Raw genomic sequence first — 17353 nt, forward strand, 5'->3', positions numbered from 1 at the left:
CCTGGCTTTCACCCAGGAGGGCCGGGTTCGATTGCCGGTACCGGAACGGAACTGTTTGCGCAAACAACGCTTTATGTTTTGGCCTTCGAACTGTCGTTGGTTGCCCTTCTTCCTTAGCTTCAACCGAACGTAATCGGGGAAAGCAGGCACGTGATGCAGTTACTGTCAGCACCGGAATAAAGGGAGAAGAGGCACTGGTCCGCTGTGGGCTGCTACCAGCGTCAGTGAGAAGTCGGTGGAGTCGCCAGTAGCGCCAGAAGCCTTCACACACGTTCCAGTTAATCACGTTGCTTGAAGCAGCTCCAGCCACAACAAGCCCAAGCCAGAAGAGCTCAGTCGGTAGAGCATTAGGCTTTTAACCTAAGGGTCCAGGGTTCAAGTCCCTGTCCGGGCGAAGATTTTAACGCTTCCGTAATGGCTCGTGTCATAGCGATAGTAGCCCTGCCGTAATCAGTGCACGGTTTTCGTTTCCTGTCAACATTCTGCGCAGACGCAATCGGTTGGGTTTTTCACGTTTCGAGGGGTGCTTCTCCTACAAGCAGTCGTGGCCGAGTGGTTAAGGCGTCTGACTAGAAATCAGATTCCCTCTGGGAGCGTAGGTTCGAGTCCTACCGACTGCGTTGGTTTTTTTCTTTTTTTGTTTTGGAAGAAGGAGCAGAAAATATCCCGTTTTGGTACCTCGCCACACCTCACCTCTCACAGCCGTTTATAGTGCCTGTCCTTTACATAAGGGCGATTTCCAAGCGTCAGCTTTCGCGTCAGCCGAGCAAAGTCGGGTCAAGTCGGGACATACTACAGGATGGTCTGGGTGGTGCAACGACGAAACAAAACCTTAATTTAAAAATCGAAAAAATGGGAAAAATAGGATGAAAAAGCAAAAAGAAGAATATAAAAAAGTCTTACTGAGTGCGTCGGTTTTTTTCTTTTTTTGTTTTGGCAGAAGGAGCAGAAAATATCGCGTTTTGGTACCCGCCACACCTCACCTCTCACAGCCGTCTATAGTGCCTGTCCTTTACATAAGGGCGATTTCCAAGCGTCAGCTTTCGCGTCAGCCGAGCAAAGTCGGGACAAGTCGGGACATACCACAGGGTGGTCTGGGTGGTGCAACGACGAAAAAAAAACGTTAATTTAACAGCAGGAGCCCACATAATGATAGGGAAATATTAGCGCCACTTGCGGTGGCCGGGAATCGAACCCGAATCAACTGCTTGGAAGGAAACTATGCTCATAATTACAACACCACTGCAGTGCCGCTGCTCGCAACGCCGCGCTGTGTCGGCTTCCCGCCCGCCGGCAGCGGCCCACGGCTATAGGAGCTGCAGGCGCATTACGAGGTAGGAGGGTGCATCCACACGCATTCGGGCAGCGCCTCCAAGCACGCTACGTCTTTGGGCAAGACTCGTCGCCGCTGACGCAAGGTTACTCACACGATAATGATGAGCGGTCTTTTTAAGGCAGTGTAGTGGAGGACTCCGCGAGTTTAGCCCTTTTTTCGACGTCGCTGGGTGGCAATCCCACTTTCCCTGCCAACAGCTGCTCGTATTGCATGGATAGCTTGTGGAGCATCTGTGGCTCTGTGGTTTGTGTCTCGGTAGCGCAGTAGGTAGTGCCTAAGTCTCATAATGTTAAGGTATGCCGGCACGATAACTCAGCGTGTTCGGTCAGAGGGTTATCTGCTCCCTCTAATGAAGGACTGAGTCAACGATGAACTTGAACGGGCGTCATCGGACGTCCGCCCCCAAACAACTGCAACGAACAAAATGAGAACAACAAAAAAAAAGTGGTAGAATGCTCGGCCACCACGAGGGCGGCCCGGGTTCGATTCCCGGTGGATGCATTATTTTGCTCTTCTATCTACAATGCTGCCACGCGGATTGCTCGCTTGAGATGCATCAGCCTCAGGACCTTATAGGTGTATAGCTGCGGCTGCAGTTTAATCTAGAGAGTCGGGACAGTACGTGTAGCAAGACAACAGATTGTTCAGAAAGCGCAAACTGTCTGTCTCTAATATGTGAGGCTTAGCTAGTTTCCTGGGAAGTCGTCTCCCGCGTGCATCGGTAGCGCAGTAGGTAGCGCGTAAGTCTCATAATCTTAAGGTCGTGAGTTCGATCCTCACCTGGGGCATTTAATTTTCTGTACATCATGACTGCATTAACGGCGTTGCTGTTGCTAGGGAACGTACTTAACTGTCGTCCGTTATCCACACGGAGTGCACTCCTCAGCGTCAAAATGTTTACTTCCAATTATGACGACGTAACAAGTTTGATATTTCTCCTCCCCTGTTACAAGCAAAATGCGATGCACACAGCAATGGACAGTCAATTTTGAACTGTGCGCCATGCCGGTCTGTAGGCGCAGATATGATCGCAAGCAGAGAACAGCACTGAGTCCAGATTCAGCACAAAATACGAGAAGAGACGGAATAAATCTCACTGTTCTCAAGCAAGTTCTGTGTGGTCTAGTGGTTAGGATACCTGGCTTTCACCCAGGAGGCCCGGGTTCGATTGCCGGTACCGGAACGGAACTGTTTGTGCAAACAACGCTCTCTGTTTTGGCCTTCGAACTGTCGTTGGTTGCCCTTCTTCCTTAGCTTCAACCGAACGTAATCGGGGAAAGCAGGCACGTGATGCAGTTACTGTCAGCACCGGAATAAAGGGAGAAGAGGCACTGGTCCGCTGTGGGCTGCTACCAGCGTCAGTGAGAAGTCGGTGGAGTCGCCAGTAGCGCCAGAAGCCTTCACACACGTTCCAGTTAATCACGTTGCTTGAAGCAGCTCCAGCCACAACAAGCCCAAGCCCGAAGAGCTCAGTCGGTAGAGCATTAGGCTTTTAACCTAAGGGTCCAGGGTTCAAGTCCCTGTCCGGGCGAAGATTTTAACGCTTCCGTAATGGCTCGTGTCATAGCGATAGTAGCCCTGCCGTAATCAGTGCACGGTTTTCGTTTCCTGTCAACATTCTGCGCAGACGCAATCGGTTGGGTTTTTCACGTTTCGAGGGGTGCTTCTCCTCCACGCAGTCGTGGCTGAGTGGTTAAGGCGTCTGACTAGAAATCAGATTCCCTCTGGGAGCGTAGGTTCGAGTCCTACCGACTGCGTTGGTTTTTTTCTTTTTTTGTTTTGGAAGAAGGAGCAGAAAATATCGCGTTTTGGTACCCGCCACACCTCACCTCTCACAGCCGTCTATAGTGCCTGTCCTTTACATAAGGGCGATTTCCAAGCGTCAGCTTTCGCGTCAGCCGAGCAAAGTCGGGACAAGTCGGGACATACCACAGGATGGTCTGGGTGGTGCAACGACGAAAAAAAAACGTTAATTTAACAGCAGGAGCCCACATAAAGATAGGGAAATATTAGCCGGGAATCGAACCCGAATCAACTGCTTGGAAGGAAACTATGCTCATAATTACAACACCACTGCAGTGCCGCTGCTCGCAACGCCGCGCTGTGTCGGCTTCCCGCCCGCCGGCAGCGGCCCACGGCTATAGGAGCTGCAGGCTCATTACGAGGTAGGAGGGTGCATCCACACGCATTCGGGCAGCGCCTCCAAGCACGCTACGTCTTTGGGCAAGACTCGTCGCCGCTGACGCAAGGTTACTCACACGATAATGATGAGCGGTCTTTTTAAGGCAGTGTAGTGGAGGACTCCGCGAGTTTAGCCCTTTTTTCGACGTCGCTGGGTGGCAATCCCACTTTCCCTGCCAACAGCTGCTCGTATTGCATGGATAGCTTGTCGAGCATCTGTGGCTCTGTGGTTTGTGTCTCGGTAGCGCAGTAGGTAGTGCCTAAGTCTCCTAATGTTAAGGTATGCCGGCACGATAACTCAGCGTGTTCGGTCAGAGGGTTATCTGCTCCCTCTAATGAAGGACTGAGTCAACGATGAACTTGAACGGGCGTCATCGGACGTCCGCCCCCAAACAACTGCAACGAACAAAATGAGAACAACAAAAAAAAAGTGGTAGAATGCTCGGCCACCACGAGGGCGGCCTGGGTTCGATTCCCGGTGGATGCATTATTTTGCTCTTCTATCTACAATGCTGCCACGCGGATTGCTCGCTTGAGATGCGTCAGCCTCAGGACCTTATAGGTGTATAGCTGCGGCTGCAGTTTAATCTAGAGAGTCGGGACAGTACGTGTAGCAAGACAACAGATTGTTCAGAAAGCGCAAACTGTCTGTCTCTAATATGTGAGGCTTAGCTAGTTTCCTGGGAAGTCGTCTCCCGCGTGCATCGGTAGCGCAGTAGGTAGCGCGTAAGTCTCATAATCTTAAGGTCGTGAGTTCGATCCTCACCTGGGGCATTTAATTTTCTGTACATCATGACTGCATTAACGGCGTTGCTGTTGCTAGGGAACGTACTTAACTGTCGTCCGTTATCCACACGGAGTGCACTCCTCAGCGTCAAAATGTTTACTTCCAATTATGACGACGTAACAAGTTTGATATTTCTCCTCCCCTGTTACAAGCAAAATGCGATGCACACAGCAATGGACAGTCAATTTTGAACTGTGCGCCATGCCGGTCTGTAGGCGCAGATATGATCGCAAGCAGAGAACAGCACTGAGTCCAGATTCAGCACAAAATACGAGAAGAGACGGAATAAATCTCACTGTTCTCAAGCAAGTTCTGTGTGGTCTAGTGGTTAGGATACCTGGCTTTCACCCAGGAGGGCCGGGTTCGATTGCCGGTACCGGAACGGAACTGTTTGCGCAAACAACGCTCTATGTTTTGGCCTTCGAACTGTCGTTGGTTGCCCTTCTTCCTTAGCTTCAACCGAACGTAATCGGGGAAAGCAGGCACGTGATGCAGTTACTGTCAGCACCGGAATAAAGGGAGAAGAGGCACTGGTCCGCTGTGGGCTGCTACCAGCGTCAGTGAGAAGTCGGTGGAGTCGCCAGTAGCGCCAGAAGCCTTCACACACGTTCCAGTTAATCACGTTGCTTGAAGCAGCTCCAGCCACAACAAGCCAAAGCCCGAATAGCTCAGTCGGTAGAGCATTAGGCTTTTAACCTAAGGGTCCAGGGTTCAAGTCCCTGTCCGGGCGAAGATTTTAACGCTTCCGTAATGGCTCGTGTCATAGCGATAGTAGCCCTGCCGTAATCAGTGCACGGTTTTCGTTTCCTGTCAACATTCTGCGCAGACGCAATCGGTTGGGTTTTTCACGTTTCGAGGGGTGCTTCTCCTAGAAGCAGTCGTGGCCGAGTGGTTAAGGCGTCTGACTAGAAATCAGATTCCCTCTGGGAGCGTAGGTTCGAGTCCTACCGACTGCGTTGGTTTTTTTCTTTTTTTGTTTTGGAAGAAGGAGCAGAAAATATCCCGTTTTGGTACCTCGCCACACCTCACCTCTCACAGCCGTTTATAGTGCCTGTCCTTTACATAAGGGCGATTTCCAAGCGTCAGCTTTCGCGTCAGCCGAGGAAAGTCGGGACAAGTCGAGACATACTACAGGATGGTCTGGGTGGTGCAACGACGAAACAAAACCTTAATTTAAAAATCGAAAAAATGGGAAAAATAGGATGAAAAAGCAAAAAGAAGAATATAAAAAAGTCTTACGCACTGCGTCGGTTTTTTTTCTTTTTTTGTTTTGGCAGAAGGAGCAGAAAATATCGCGTTTTGGTACCCGCCACACCTCACCTCTCACAGCCGTCTATAGTGCCTGTCCTTTACATAAGGGCGATTTCCAAGCGTCAGCTTTCGCGTCAGCCGAGCAAAGTCGGGACAAGTCGGGACATACCACAGGATGGTCTGGGTGGTGCAACGACGAAAAAAAAACGTTAATTTAACAGCAGGAGCCCACATAAAGATAGGGAAATATTAGCCGGGAATCGAACCCGAATCAACTGCTTGGAAGGAAACTATGCTCATAATTACAACACCACTGCAGTGCCGCTGCTCGCAACGCCGCGCTGTGTCGGCTTCCCGCCCGCCGGCAGCGGCCCACGGCTATAGGAGCTGCAGGCGCATTACGAGGTAGGAGGGTGCATCCACACGCATTCGGGCAGCGCTTCCAAGCACGCTACGTCTTTGGGCAAGACTCGTCGCCGCTGACGCAAGGTTACTCACACGATAATGATGAGCGGTCGTTTTAAGGCAGTGTAGTGGAGGACTCCGCGAGTTTAGCCCTTTTTTCGACGTCGCTGGGTGGCAATCCCACTTTCCCTGCCAACAGCTGCTCGTATTGCATGGATAGCTTGTCGAGCATCTGTGGCTCTGTGGTTTGTGTCTCGGTAGCGCAGTAGGTAGTGCCTAAGTCTCCTAATGTTAAGGTATGCCGGCACGATAACTCAGCGTGTTCGGTCAGAGGGTTATCTGCTCCCTCTAATGAAGGACTGAGTCAACGATGAACTTGAACGGGCGTCATCGGACGTCCGCCCCCAAACAACTGCAACGAACAAAATGAGAACAACAAAAAAAAAGTGGTAGAATGCTCGGCCACCACGAGGGCGGCCCGGGTTCGATTCCCGGTGGATGCATTATTTTGCTCTTCTGGCTACAATGCTGCCACGCGGATTGCTCGCTTGAGATGCGTCAGCCTCAGGACCTTATAGCTGTATAGCTGCGGCTGCAGTTTAATCTAGAGAGTCGGGACAGTACGTGTAGCAAGACAACAGATTGTTCAGAAAGCGCAAACTGTCTGTCTCTAATATGTGAGGCTTAGCTAGTTTCCTGGGAAGTCGTCTCCCGCGTGCATCGGTAGCGCAGTAGGTAGCGCGTAAGTCTCATAATCTTAAGGTCGTGAGTTCGATCCTCACCTGGGGCATTTAATTTTCTGTACATCATGACTGCATTAACGGCGTTGCTGTTGCTAGGGAACGTACTTAACTGTCGTCCGTTATCCACACGGAGTGCACTCCTCAGCGTCAAAATGTTTACTTCCAATTATGACGACGTAACAAGTTTGATATTTCTCCTCCCCTGTTACAAGCAAAATGCGATGCACACAGCAATGGACAGTCAATTTTGAACTGTGCGCCATGCCGGTCTGTAGGCGCAGATATGATCGCAAGCAGAGAACAGCACTGAGTCCAGATTCAGCACAAAATACGAGAAGAGACGGAATAAATCTCACTGTTCTCAAGCAAGTTCTGTGTGGTCTAGTTGTTAGGATACCTGGCTTTCACCCAGGAGGGCCGGGTTCGATTGCCGGTACCGGAACGGAACTGTTTGCGCAAACAACGCTCTATGTTTTGGCCTTCGAACTGTCGTTGGTTGCCCTTCTTCCTTAGCTTCAACCGAACGTAATCGGGGAAAGCAGGCACGTGATGCAGTTGCTGTCAGCACCGGAATAAAGGGAGAAGAGGCACTGGTCCGCTGTGGGCTGCTACCAGCGTCAGTGAGAAGTCGGTGGAGTCGCCAGTAGCGCCAGAAGCCTTCACACACGTTCCAGTTAACCACGTTGCTTGAAGCAGCTCCAGCCACAACAAGCCCAAGCCCGAAGAGCTCAGTCGGTAGAGCATTAGGCTTTTAACCTAAGGGTCCAGGGTTCAAGTCCCTGTCCGGGCGAAGATTTTAACGCTTCCGTAATGGCTCGTGTCATAGCGATAGTAGCCCTGCCGTAATCAGTGCACGGTTTTCGTTTCCTGTCAACATTCTGCGCAGACGCAATCGGTTGGGTTTTTCACGTTTCGAGGGGTGCTTCTCCTACAAGCAGTCGTGGCCGAGTGGTTAAGGCGTCTGACTAGAAATCAGATTCCCTCTGGGAGCGTAGGTTCGAGTCCTACCGACTGCGTTGGTTTTTTTCTTTTTTTGTTTTGGCAGAAGGAGCAGAAAATATCGCGTTTTGGTACCCGCCACACCTCACCTCTCACAGCCGTCTATAGTGCCTGTCCTTTACATAAGGGCGATTTCCAAGCGTCAGCTTTCGCGTCAGCCGAGCAAAGTCGGGACAAGTCGGGACATACCACAGGGTGGTCTGGGTGGTGCAACGACGAAAAAAAAACGTTAATTTAACAGCAGGAGCCCACATAATGATAGGGAAATATTAGCGCCACTTGCGGTGGCCGGGAATCGAACCCGAATCAACTGCTTGGAAGGAAACTATGCTCATAATTACAACACCACTGCAGTGCCGCTGCTCGCAACGCCGCGCTGTGTCGGCTTCCCGCCCGCCGGCAGCGGCCCACGGCTATAGGAGCTGCAGGCGCATTACGAGGTAGGAGGGTGCATCCACACGCATTCGGGCAGCGCTTCCAAGCACGCTACGTCTTTGGGCAAGACTCGTCGCCGCTGACGCAAGGTTACTCACACGATAATGATGAGCGGTCGTTTTAAGGCAGTGTAGTGGAGGACTCCGCGAGTTTAGCCCTTTTTTCGACGTCGCTGGGTGGCAATCCCACTTTCCCTGCCAACAGCTGCTCGTATTGCATGGATAGCTTGTCGAGCATCTGTGGCTCTGTGGTTTGTGTCTCGGTAGCGCAGTAGGTAGTGCCTAAGTCTCGTAATGTTAAGGTATGCCGGCACGATAACTCAGCGTGTTCGGTCAGAGGGTTATCTGCTCCCTCTAATGAAGGACTGAGTCAACGATGAACTTGAACGGGCGTCATCGGACGTCCGCCCCCAAACAACTGCAACGAACAAAATGAGAACAACAAAAAAAAAGTGGTAGAATGCTCGGCCACCACGAGGGCGGCCCGGGTTCGATTCCCGGTGGATGCATTATTTTGCTCTTCTGGCTACAATGCTGCCACGCGGATTGCTCGCTTGAGATGCGTCAGCCTCAGGACCTTATAGCTGTATAGCTGCGGCTGCAGTTTAATCTAGAGAGTCGGGACAGTACGTGTAGCAAGACAACAGATTGTTCAGAAAGCGCAAACTGTCTGTCTCTAATATGTGAGGCTTAGCTAGTTTCCTGGGAAGTCGTCTCCCGCGTGCATCGGTAGCGCAGTAGGTAGCGCGTAAGTCTCATAATCTTAAGGTCGTGAGTTCGATCCTCACCTGGGGCATTTAATTTTCTGTACATCATGACTGCATTAACGGCGTTGCTGTTGCTAGGGAACGTACTTAACTGTCGTCCGTTATCCACACGGAGTGCACTCCTCAGCGTCAAAATGTTTACTTCCAATTATGACGACGTAACAAGTTTGATATTTCTCCTCCCCTGTTACAAGCAAAATGCGATGCACACAGCAATGGACAGTCAATTTTGAACTGTGCGCCATGCCGGTCTGTAGGCGCAGATATGATCGCAAGCAGAGAACAGCACTGAGTCCAGATTCAGCACAAAATACGAGAAGAGACGGAATAAATCTCACTGTTCTCAAGCAAGTTCTGTGTGGTCTAGTGGTTAGGATACCTGGCTTTCACCCAGGAGGGCCGGGTTCGATTGCCGGTACCGGAACGGAACTGTTTGCGCAAACAACGCTCTATGTTTTGGCCTTCGAACTGTCGTTGGTTGCCCTTCTTCCTTAGCTTCAACCGAACGTAATCGGGGAAAGCAGGCACGTGATGCAGTTACTGTCAGCACCGGAATAAAGGGAGAAGAGGCACTGGTCCGCTGTGGGCTGCTACCAGCGTCAGTGAGAAGTCGGTGGAGTCGCCAGTAGCGCCAGAAGCCTTCACACACGTTCCAGTTAATCACGTTGCTTGAAGCAGCTCCAGCCACAACAAGCCCAAGCCCGAAGAGCTCAGTCGGTAGAGCATTAGGCTTTTAACCTAAGGGTCCAGGGTTCAAGTCCCTGTCCGGGCGAAGATTTTAACGCTTCCGTAATGGCTCGTGTCATAGCGATAGTAGCCCTGCCGTAATCAGTGCACGGTTTTCGTTTCCTGTCAACATTCTGCGCAGACGCAATCGGTTGGGTTTTTCACGTTTCGAGGGGTGCTTCTCCTACTAGCAGTCGTGGCCGAGTGGTTAAGGCGTCTGACTAGAAATCAGATTCCCTCTGGGAGCGTAGGTTCGAGTCCTACCGACTGCGTTGGTTTTTTTCTTTTATTTGTTTTGGCAGAAGGAGCAGAAAATATCGCGTTTTGGTACCCGCCACACCTCACCTCTCACAGCCGTCTATAGTGCCTGTCCTTTACATAAGGGCGATTTCCAAGCGTCAGCTTTCGCGTCAGCCGAGCAAAGTCGGGACAAGTCGGGACATACCACAGGATGGTCTGGGTGGTGCAACGACGAAAAAAAAAACGTTAATTTAACAGCAGGAGCCCACATAATGATAGGGAAATATTAGCGCCACTTGCGGTGGCCGAGAATCGAACCCGAATCAACTGCTTGGAAGGAAACTATGCTCATAATTACAACACCACTGCAGTGCCGCTGCTCGCAACGCCGCGCTGTGTCGGCTTCCCGCCCGCCGGCAGCGGCCCACGGCTATAGGAGCTGCAGGCGCATTACGAGGTAGGAGGGTGCATCCACACGCATTCGGGCAGCGCCTCCAAGCACGCTACGTCTTTGGGCAAGACTCGTCGCCGCTGACGCAAGGTTACTCACACGATAATGATGAGCGGTCGTTTTAAGGCAGTGTAGTGGAGGACTCCGCGAGTTTAGCCCTTTTTTCGACGTCGCTGGGTGGCAATCCCACTTTCCCTGCCAACAGCTGCTCGTATTGCATGGATAGCTTGTCGAGCATCTGTGGCTCTGTGGTTTGTGTCTCGGTAGCGCAGTAGGTAGTGCCTAAGTCTCATAATGTTAAGGTATGCCGGCACGATAACTCAGCGTGTTCGGTCAGAGGGTTATCTGCTCCCTCTAATGAAGGACTGAGTCAACGATGAAATTGAACGGGCGTCATCGGACGTCCGCCCCCAAACAACTGCAACGAACAAAATGAGAACAACAAAAAAAAAAGTGGTAGAATGCTCGGCCACCACGAGGGCGGCCCGGGTTCGATTCCCGGTGGATGCATTATTTTGCTCTTCTATCTACAATGCTGCCACGCGGATTGCTCGCTTGAGATGCGTCAGCCTCAGGACCTTATAGCTGTATAGCTGCGGCTGCAGTTTAATCTAGAGAGTCGGGACAGTACGTGTAGCAAGACAACAGATTGTTCAGAAAGCGCAAACTGTCTGTCTCTAATATGTGAGGCTTAGCTAGTTTCCTGGGAAGTCGTCTCCCGCGTGCATCGGTAGCGCAGTAGGTAGCGCGTAAGTCTCATAATCTTAAGGTCGTGAGTTCGATCCTCACCTGGGGCATTTAATTTTCTGTACATCATGACTGCATTAACGGCGTTGCTGTTGCTAGGGAACGTACTTAACTGTCGTCCGTTATCCACACGGAGTGCACTCCTCAGCGTCAAAATGTTTACTTCCAATTATGACGACGTAACAAGTTTGATATTTCTCCTCCCCTGTTACAAGCAAAATGCGATGCACACAGCAATGGACAGTCAATTTTGAACTGTGCGCCATGCCGGTCTGTAGGCGCAGATATGATCGCAAGCAGAGAACAGCACTGAGTCCAGATTCAGCACAAAATACGAGAAGAGACGGAATAAATCTCACTGTTCTCAAGCAAGTTCTGTGTGGTCTAGTGGTTAGGATACCTGGCTTTCACCCAGGAGGCCCGGGTTCGATTGCCGGTACTGGAACGGAACTGTTTGCGCAAACAACGCTCTATGTTTTGGCCTTCGAACTGTCGTTGGTTGCCCTTCTTCCTTAGCTTCAACCGAACGTAATCGGGGAAAGCAGGCACGTGATGCAGTTACTGTCAGCACCGGAATAAAGGGAGAAGAGGCACTGGTCCGCTGTGGGCTGCTACCAGCGTCAGTGAGAAGTCGGTGGAGTCGCCAGTAGCGCCAGAAGCCTTCACACACGTTCCAGTTAATCACGTTGCTTGAAGCAGCTCCAGCCACAACAAGCCCAAGCCCGAAGAGCTCAGTCGGTAGAGCATTAGGCTTTTAACCTAAGGGTCCAGGGTTCAAGTCCCTGTCCGGGCGAAGATTTTAACGCTTCCGTAATGGCTCGTGTCATAGCGATAGTAGCCCTGCCGTAATCAGTGCACGGTTTTCGTTTCCTGTCAACATTCTGCGCAGACGCAATCGGTTGGGTTTCTCACGTTTCGAGGGGTGCTTCTCCTACTAGCAGTCGTGGCCGAGTGGTTAAGGCGTCTGACTAGAAATCAGATTCCCTCTGGGAGCGTAGGTTCGAGTCCTACCGACTGCGTTGGTTTTTTTCTTTTTTTGTTTTGGCAGAAGGAGCAGAAAATATCGCGTTTTGGTACCCGCCACACCTCACCTCTCACAGCCGTCTATAGTGCCTGTCCTTTACATAAGGGCGATTTCCAAGCGTCAGCTTTCGCGTCAGCCGAGCAAAGTCGGGACAAGTCGGGACATACCACAGGATGGTCTGGGTGGTGCAACGACGAAAAAAAAACGTTAATTTAACAGCAGGAGCCCACATAATGATAGGGAAATATTAGCGCCACTTGCGGTGGCCGGGAATCGAACCCGAATCAACTGCTTGGAAGGAAACTATGCTCATAATTACAACACCACTGCAGTGCCGCTGCTCGCAACGCCGCGCTGTGTCGGCTTCCCGCCCGCCGGCAGCGGCCCACGGCTATAGGAGCTGCAGGCGCATTACGAGGTAGGAGGGTGCATCCACACGCATTCGGGCAGCGCCTCCAAGCACGCTACGTCTTTGGGCAAGACTCGTCGCCGCTGACGCAAGGTTACTCACACGATAATGATGAGCGGTCGTTTTAAGGCAGTGTAGTGGAGGACTCCGCGAGTTTAGCCCTTTTTTCGACGTCGCTGGGTGGCAATCCCACTTTCCCTGCCAACAGCTGCTCGTATTGCATGGATAGCTTGTCGAGCATCTGTGGCTCTGTGGTTTGTGTCTCGGTAGCGCAGTAGGTAGTGCCTAAGTCTCCTAATGTTAAGGTATGCCGGCACGATAACTCAGCGTGTTCGGTCAGAGGGTTATCTGCTCCCTCTAATGAAGGACTGAGTCAACGATGAACTTAAACGGGCGTCATCGGACGTCCGCCCCCAAACAACTGCAACGAACAAAATGAGAACAACAAAAAAAAAGTGGTAGAATGCTCGGCCACCACGAGGGCGGCCCGGGTTCGATTCCCGGTGGATGCATTATTTTGCTCTTCTATCTACAATGCTGCCACGCGGATTGCTCGCTTGAGATGCGTCAGCCTCAGGACCTTATAGCTGTATAGCTGCGGCTGCAGTTTAATCTAGAGAGTCGGGACAGTACGTGTAGCAAGACAACAGATTGTTCAGAAAGCGCAAACTGTCTGTCTCTAATATGTGAGGCTTAGCTAGTTTCCTGGGAAGTCGTCTCCCGCGTGCATCGGTAGCGCAGTAGGTAGCGCGTAAGTCTCATAATCTTAAGGTCGTGAGTTCGATCCTCACCTGGGGCATTTAATTTTCTGTACATCATGACTGCATTAACGGCGTTGCTGTTGCTAGGGAACGTACTTAACTGTCGCCCGTTATCCACACGGAGTGCACTCCTCAGCGTCAAAATGTTTACTTCCAATTATGACGACGTAACATGTTTGATATTTCTCCTCCCCTGTTACAAGCAAAATGCGATGCACACAGCAATGGACAGTCAATTTTGAACTGTGCGCCATGCCGGTCTGTAGGCGCAGATATGATCGCAAGCAGAGAACAGCACTGAGTCCAGATTCAGCACAAAATACGAGAAGAGACGGAATAAATCTCACTGCTCTCAAGCAAGTTCTGTGTGGTCTAGTGGTTAGGATACCTGGCTTTCACCCAGGAGGGCCGGGTTCGATTGCCGGTACCGGAACGGAACTGTTTGCGCAAACAACGCTCTATGTTTTGGCCTTCGAACTGTCGTTGGTTGCCCTTCTTCCTTAGCTTCAACCGAACGTAATCGGGGAAAGCAGGCACGTGATGCAGTTACTGTCAGCACCGGAATAAAGGGAGAAGAGGCACTGGTCCGCTGTGAGCTGCTACCAGCGTCAGTGAGAAGTCGGTGGAGTCGCCAGTAGCGCCAGAAGCCTTCACACACGTTCCAGTTAATCACGTTGCTTGAAGCAGCTCCAGCCACAACAAGCCAAAGCCCGAAGAGCTCAGTCGGTAGAGCATTAGGCTTTTAACCTAAGGGTCCAGGGTTCAAGTCCCTGTCCGGGCGAAGATTTTAACGCTTCCGTAATGGCTCGTGTCATAGCGATAGTAGCCCTGCCGTAATCAGTGCACGGTTTTCGTTTCCTGTCAACATTTCTGCGCAGACGCAATCGGTTGGGTTTTTTCACGTTTCGAGGGGTGCTTCTCCTACAAGCAGTCGTGGCCGAGCATTCTGGCTCTAGCTGCCGACGCGTACGGACGTGTCACCGTTGCTGCGTGTAGTCAGTGTTTCTCCTGTGTTTACCTTTGCGTTTCGGTGTTTTTGAGTTTTGTGATTTTCTTCGTGTGTAACTCGTGTTTTTTCTGTCTCCTTTGTTCTGTTTTTGTGTTTTCTACCGACGATTATTTGTCGTTTGTGGAGTTTTCGGTAATTACCGGAATCTCCATTTGATTACTGCACACCATGGCTACAACTGTGAGGAAGAATACGCTGGTTTTTGCCTTCGCTAAGGAAACACGACGTGTTCAGCCGACTGCTCTGGAAATTCATGATTGGCTTGATCAGGTACTTGGCATAAATTCTGATATGGTGCATACCACTCAGCTAGATACTGACAACTACTGTGTTTTCGTAAAGTTTTTGGATCCCGTTTCGGTCGATAAAATTATTGGAAAATTCGGGTATCATGTCGAATTTTTGCATAGAGACGGCTCTACAAGTAAAGTGGCTATCAGGAGAGCTGATGCTCTTTATAGATCTGTGCGGGTGTTAAATTTACCTATCGAGATAGATAATGAGAAAATCAAGGTTGCCCTGTCTCAATATGGTGAGGTAAAGGATATAGTTAACGAACGTTGGTCGAAGCAATTTAAAATTCAGAGCTTCAATGGTATTCGTTCGGTAGAGATGGAAGTAAAGACGAATATCCCGTCTCATATAACTGTTGACGGTCATAAAGCACACGTGATTTATACTGGTCAAACCCCTACGTGCCATATATGCAATGAATCGGGTCATTTAAGGCAGGACTGTCCCCGTCGTGTCTTTGTACTAAAAACAAATTTAGTCCACCGCCGCAAGATGACCTTGAGCGAAGTTTTGGCAACCGATAACACGGCCAAACAGGGTGAGGGTTCGGATCCTGTACCTAGTACTGGAACTATTGCTGTTGAAGGCAGTGATTTTCCACCCCTGGTAACACGCTTCAATTGTGATTCCTCTGCCCGAGAGTTAGACGTACTAACCAAGAAACGACCACTTGAACATACAGATGATCATTCTGATGATGACACCTCCCGACAATCTCCTGCTGTACGTAAACAGAAAGCTGGCGATGAAAATCTGCATGTGCCCCAAGACGAAATGCAAGTAGATTTAATTGCAGTTTCTGATACATCTCGCTCACTGCCAGAAAATGCAACGGCAGCTGCCGACAGCGAGAAAGTAGAAGTCCCCCAAGCAGTGACAACTTGCCCAGCTGTAAACAGCGATAATCAGCTGTTTACCGACGGGAAGTTCGCGGAAGCGGTAGAACAACAACACCGCGACACCGCAACAGCACAGCAACCGGCACCAGAGTGTAAACAAGTGAAAGTGTTTACTCCTGAACCGGAAAATAAGCAAACACCGTCGCAAGCGTCACATCAACCGAAGGTAGCATGTAAACAGCAGGCAGTTTTCAAACCAGGTCTCTCTAGACACTGCTGCTGAAGCGGCCGCGTCGAGTGTTGCCACAACAAAATCAGGTCAGGGTTTTCAGGGCGTCCACCGCCGTACGCTAAAACCACAACCGAATCTTACTGTTTCTCGCACCCAAGCCAAACAAAAAGCGGACAAGTCGGACGTAAAATCACAGAAAAATATACGATATGAAATTGTCAGAGAAGGTGCTCCAGATGAGCCTCCTGACACACTCAATGTAGAACAGCCCCTCAGTACTAAGGTGCGGGATGACAATGGCAGACAAACTAACGTTTAGCGACCGTGTTACTAGGACTGCTACCAAGTTCTGAATGACTGTAGTTCTAAACCGGATTTCAGCATACCAAAAGTAGAACAGTGTTTTTTTTTTTTTTTTTTTTTTTTGTTGACCAACTTTGTCCGTGGCCAATAGCAAGTTAGGGATGCAAGCATACTCTATCACAACGATCAATATAAACAAAATTCGAACCTCATTAAAGCTAGCTGCTCTCAAGGAATTTTTGTATGACTCTGGAACCGATATCGCTTTGCTACAGGAGGTTGTAACGACGGAATTTGTAATACCAGGATACACCGCAATTGTTAACGTATCTTGTGACACACATACAGGAACAGCGGTTCTGCTCAGGGAAGGGATTCCCGTATCTCAAGTGGAGCGGTTGGAATCTGGAAGGGCAATTAGTATTAACGTTTTAGGTACCACATTGATTAACTTATACGCGCCCTCAGGAAATAGTAATAGACAGGACAGGGCAGCATTTTATAAAGAGGAACTTATATTTTTATTACGTCGAAACCCAAACAGTTTTATAATGGGCGGTGATTTTAACTGCGTGTTAAATCGTAAAGATCAACAACCACATTTTAACGGTTCTTTAGAACTTAAACGCCTAGTAATCGACCTAAAACTAAAGGACGCATGGGAACTAAAATATCCAACGAAGGTTGAATATACGTATATAACACAGACTTCGCACAGTAGAATAGACAGAATCTATGTTTCCCAAAACTTGGAAAGATGTCTACTAAATTCAGAAATCGTACCTGTATATTTTAGTGACCACTGCAGTATGAAGGCGTGCATTAATTTAGCTCCACAGCCGATTCAGATTTTTAGGAACCAGTGGCAGCTAAATGTCTCTCTCTTAAAAGAGCAAGATTTGGCAGACGCGGTATCGGATGCGTGGACCTTATGTCTGCGATCGATCGAGAGGCACCCCACAGTATTAGACTGGTGGCTTAAGGTTGCAAAGCCGAGACTGAGAAAAGTGTGTATCAGATACAGCAGAGAAAGAGCGTGGGAGTTAAAAAACAGTATGGAATTTTATTACAGTTTGTTGCGAGACCTCTATGAACAGGCAAACGTGTCAACCATTAGATTACAAGACATCAGACACACCAAAGCGAAATTACTCGCCATTAAACGACAACAGATGGAAGGTTTAAAACTGAAGTCAAAGGCGAAGTCGGTGGTAGATGATGAAACAACATCCTTATATCATCTGCTTCGGCATGCAAAGAATAGGCGACGCACTGTTATTAGTGAACTTAAAACCCCCAATGGGACAACACTGACGTCTCAGAAGGAGATTCTAAATGCAGTATACCAGTACTACTATGCATTATATTCCTCCAGCCCACCTCACGAGGGGTCTCTGCAAGAGTTTCTCAGTGTT

At 49.9% G+C, this 17353-nt stretch overlaps 21 non-coding genes across 21 annotated transcripts; all 21 read left to right on the plus strand.

Annotated features, from left to right (window-relative positions):
- Positions 1 to 315: 315 nt before the first annotated feature.
- Positions 316 to 394, plus strand: Trnak-uuu (transfer RNA lysine (anticodon UUU)). Its single transcript has one exon. It is a non-coding gene; the product is annotated as a tRNA-Lys (tRNA).
- Positions 395 to 538: 144 nt separating this feature from the next.
- On the plus strand, positions 539 to 620 carry Trnas-aga (transfer RNA serine (anticodon AGA)). The gene has a single exon. It is a non-coding gene; the product is annotated as a tRNA-Ser (tRNA).
- Positions 621 to 2051: 1431 nt separating this feature from the next.
- Trnam-cau (transfer RNA methionine (anticodon CAU)) lies at positions 2052 to 2124 on the plus strand. The gene has a single exon. It is a non-coding gene; the product is annotated as a tRNA-Met (tRNA).
- Positions 2125 to 2447: 323 nt separating this feature from the next.
- Trnae-uuc (transfer RNA glutamic acid (anticodon UUC)) lies at positions 2448 to 2519 on the plus strand. The gene has a single exon. It is a non-coding gene; the product is annotated as a tRNA-Glu (tRNA).
- A 275-nt stretch (positions 2520 to 2794) lies between these two features.
- On the plus strand, positions 2795 to 2867 carry Trnak-uuu (transfer RNA lysine (anticodon UUU)). The gene has a single exon. It is a non-coding gene; the product is annotated as a tRNA-Lys (tRNA).
- Positions 2868 to 3011: 144 nt separating this feature from the next.
- On the plus strand, positions 3012 to 3093 carry Trnas-aga (transfer RNA serine (anticodon AGA)). The gene has a single exon. It is a non-coding gene; the product is annotated as a tRNA-Ser (tRNA).
- A 1125-nt stretch (positions 3094 to 4218) lies between these two features.
- Positions 4219 to 4291, plus strand: Trnam-cau (transfer RNA methionine (anticodon CAU)). Its single transcript has one exon. It is a non-coding gene; the product is annotated as a tRNA-Met (tRNA).
- Positions 4292 to 4961: 670 nt separating this feature from the next.
- Positions 4962 to 5034, plus strand: Trnak-uuu (transfer RNA lysine (anticodon UUU)). The gene has a single exon. It is a non-coding gene; the product is annotated as a tRNA-Lys (tRNA).
- A 144-nt stretch (positions 5035 to 5178) lies between these two features.
- Positions 5179 to 5260, plus strand: Trnas-aga (transfer RNA serine (anticodon AGA)). The gene has a single exon. It is a non-coding gene; the product is annotated as a tRNA-Ser (tRNA).
- Positions 5261 to 6677: 1417 nt separating this feature from the next.
- On the plus strand, positions 6678 to 6750 carry Trnam-cau (transfer RNA methionine (anticodon CAU)). Its single transcript has one exon. It is a non-coding gene; the product is annotated as a tRNA-Met (tRNA).
- Positions 6751 to 7420: 670 nt separating this feature from the next.
- Positions 7421 to 7493, plus strand: Trnak-uuu (transfer RNA lysine (anticodon UUU)). Its single transcript has one exon. It is a non-coding gene; the product is annotated as a tRNA-Lys (tRNA).
- A 144-nt stretch (positions 7494 to 7637) lies between these two features.
- Positions 7638 to 7719, plus strand: Trnas-aga (transfer RNA serine (anticodon AGA)). Its single transcript has one exon. It is a non-coding gene; the product is annotated as a tRNA-Ser (tRNA).
- Positions 7720 to 8859: 1140 nt separating this feature from the next.
- On the plus strand, positions 8860 to 8932 carry Trnam-cau (transfer RNA methionine (anticodon CAU)). The gene has a single exon. It is a non-coding gene; the product is annotated as a tRNA-Met (tRNA).
- A 670-nt stretch (positions 8933 to 9602) lies between these two features.
- Positions 9603 to 9675, plus strand: Trnak-uuu (transfer RNA lysine (anticodon UUU)). The gene has a single exon. It is a non-coding gene; the product is annotated as a tRNA-Lys (tRNA).
- Positions 9676 to 9819: 144 nt separating this feature from the next.
- Trnas-aga (transfer RNA serine (anticodon AGA)) lies at positions 9820 to 9901 on the plus strand. Its single transcript has one exon. It is a non-coding gene; the product is annotated as a tRNA-Ser (tRNA).
- A 1143-nt stretch (positions 9902 to 11044) lies between these two features.
- Trnam-cau (transfer RNA methionine (anticodon CAU)) lies at positions 11045 to 11117 on the plus strand. Its single transcript has one exon. It is a non-coding gene; the product is annotated as a tRNA-Met (tRNA).
- A 323-nt stretch (positions 11118 to 11440) lies between these two features.
- On the plus strand, positions 11441 to 11512 carry Trnae-uuc (transfer RNA glutamic acid (anticodon UUC)). Its single transcript has one exon. It is a non-coding gene; the product is annotated as a tRNA-Glu (tRNA).
- A 275-nt stretch (positions 11513 to 11787) lies between these two features.
- On the plus strand, positions 11788 to 11860 carry Trnak-uuu (transfer RNA lysine (anticodon UUU)). Its single transcript has one exon. It is a non-coding gene; the product is annotated as a tRNA-Lys (tRNA).
- A 144-nt stretch (positions 11861 to 12004) lies between these two features.
- On the plus strand, positions 12005 to 12086 carry Trnas-aga (transfer RNA serine (anticodon AGA)). Its single transcript has one exon. It is a non-coding gene; the product is annotated as a tRNA-Ser (tRNA).
- A 1140-nt stretch (positions 12087 to 13226) lies between these two features.
- On the plus strand, positions 13227 to 13299 carry Trnam-cau (transfer RNA methionine (anticodon CAU)). Its single transcript has one exon. It is a non-coding gene; the product is annotated as a tRNA-Met (tRNA).
- Positions 13300 to 13969: 670 nt separating this feature from the next.
- Positions 13970 to 14042, plus strand: Trnak-uuu (transfer RNA lysine (anticodon UUU)). The gene has a single exon. It is a non-coding gene; the product is annotated as a tRNA-Lys (tRNA).
- Positions 14043 to 17353: the final 3311 nt, after the last annotated feature.

This window comes from Schistocerca gregaria, unplaced genomic scaffold (genome assembly GCF_023897955.1).
Source record: "Schistocerca gregaria isolate iqSchGreg1 unplaced genomic scaffold, iqSchGreg1.2 ptg000359l, whole genome shotgun sequence".
NCBI lineage: Eukaryota > Metazoa > Arthropoda > Insecta > Orthoptera > Acrididae > Schistocerca > Schistocerca gregaria.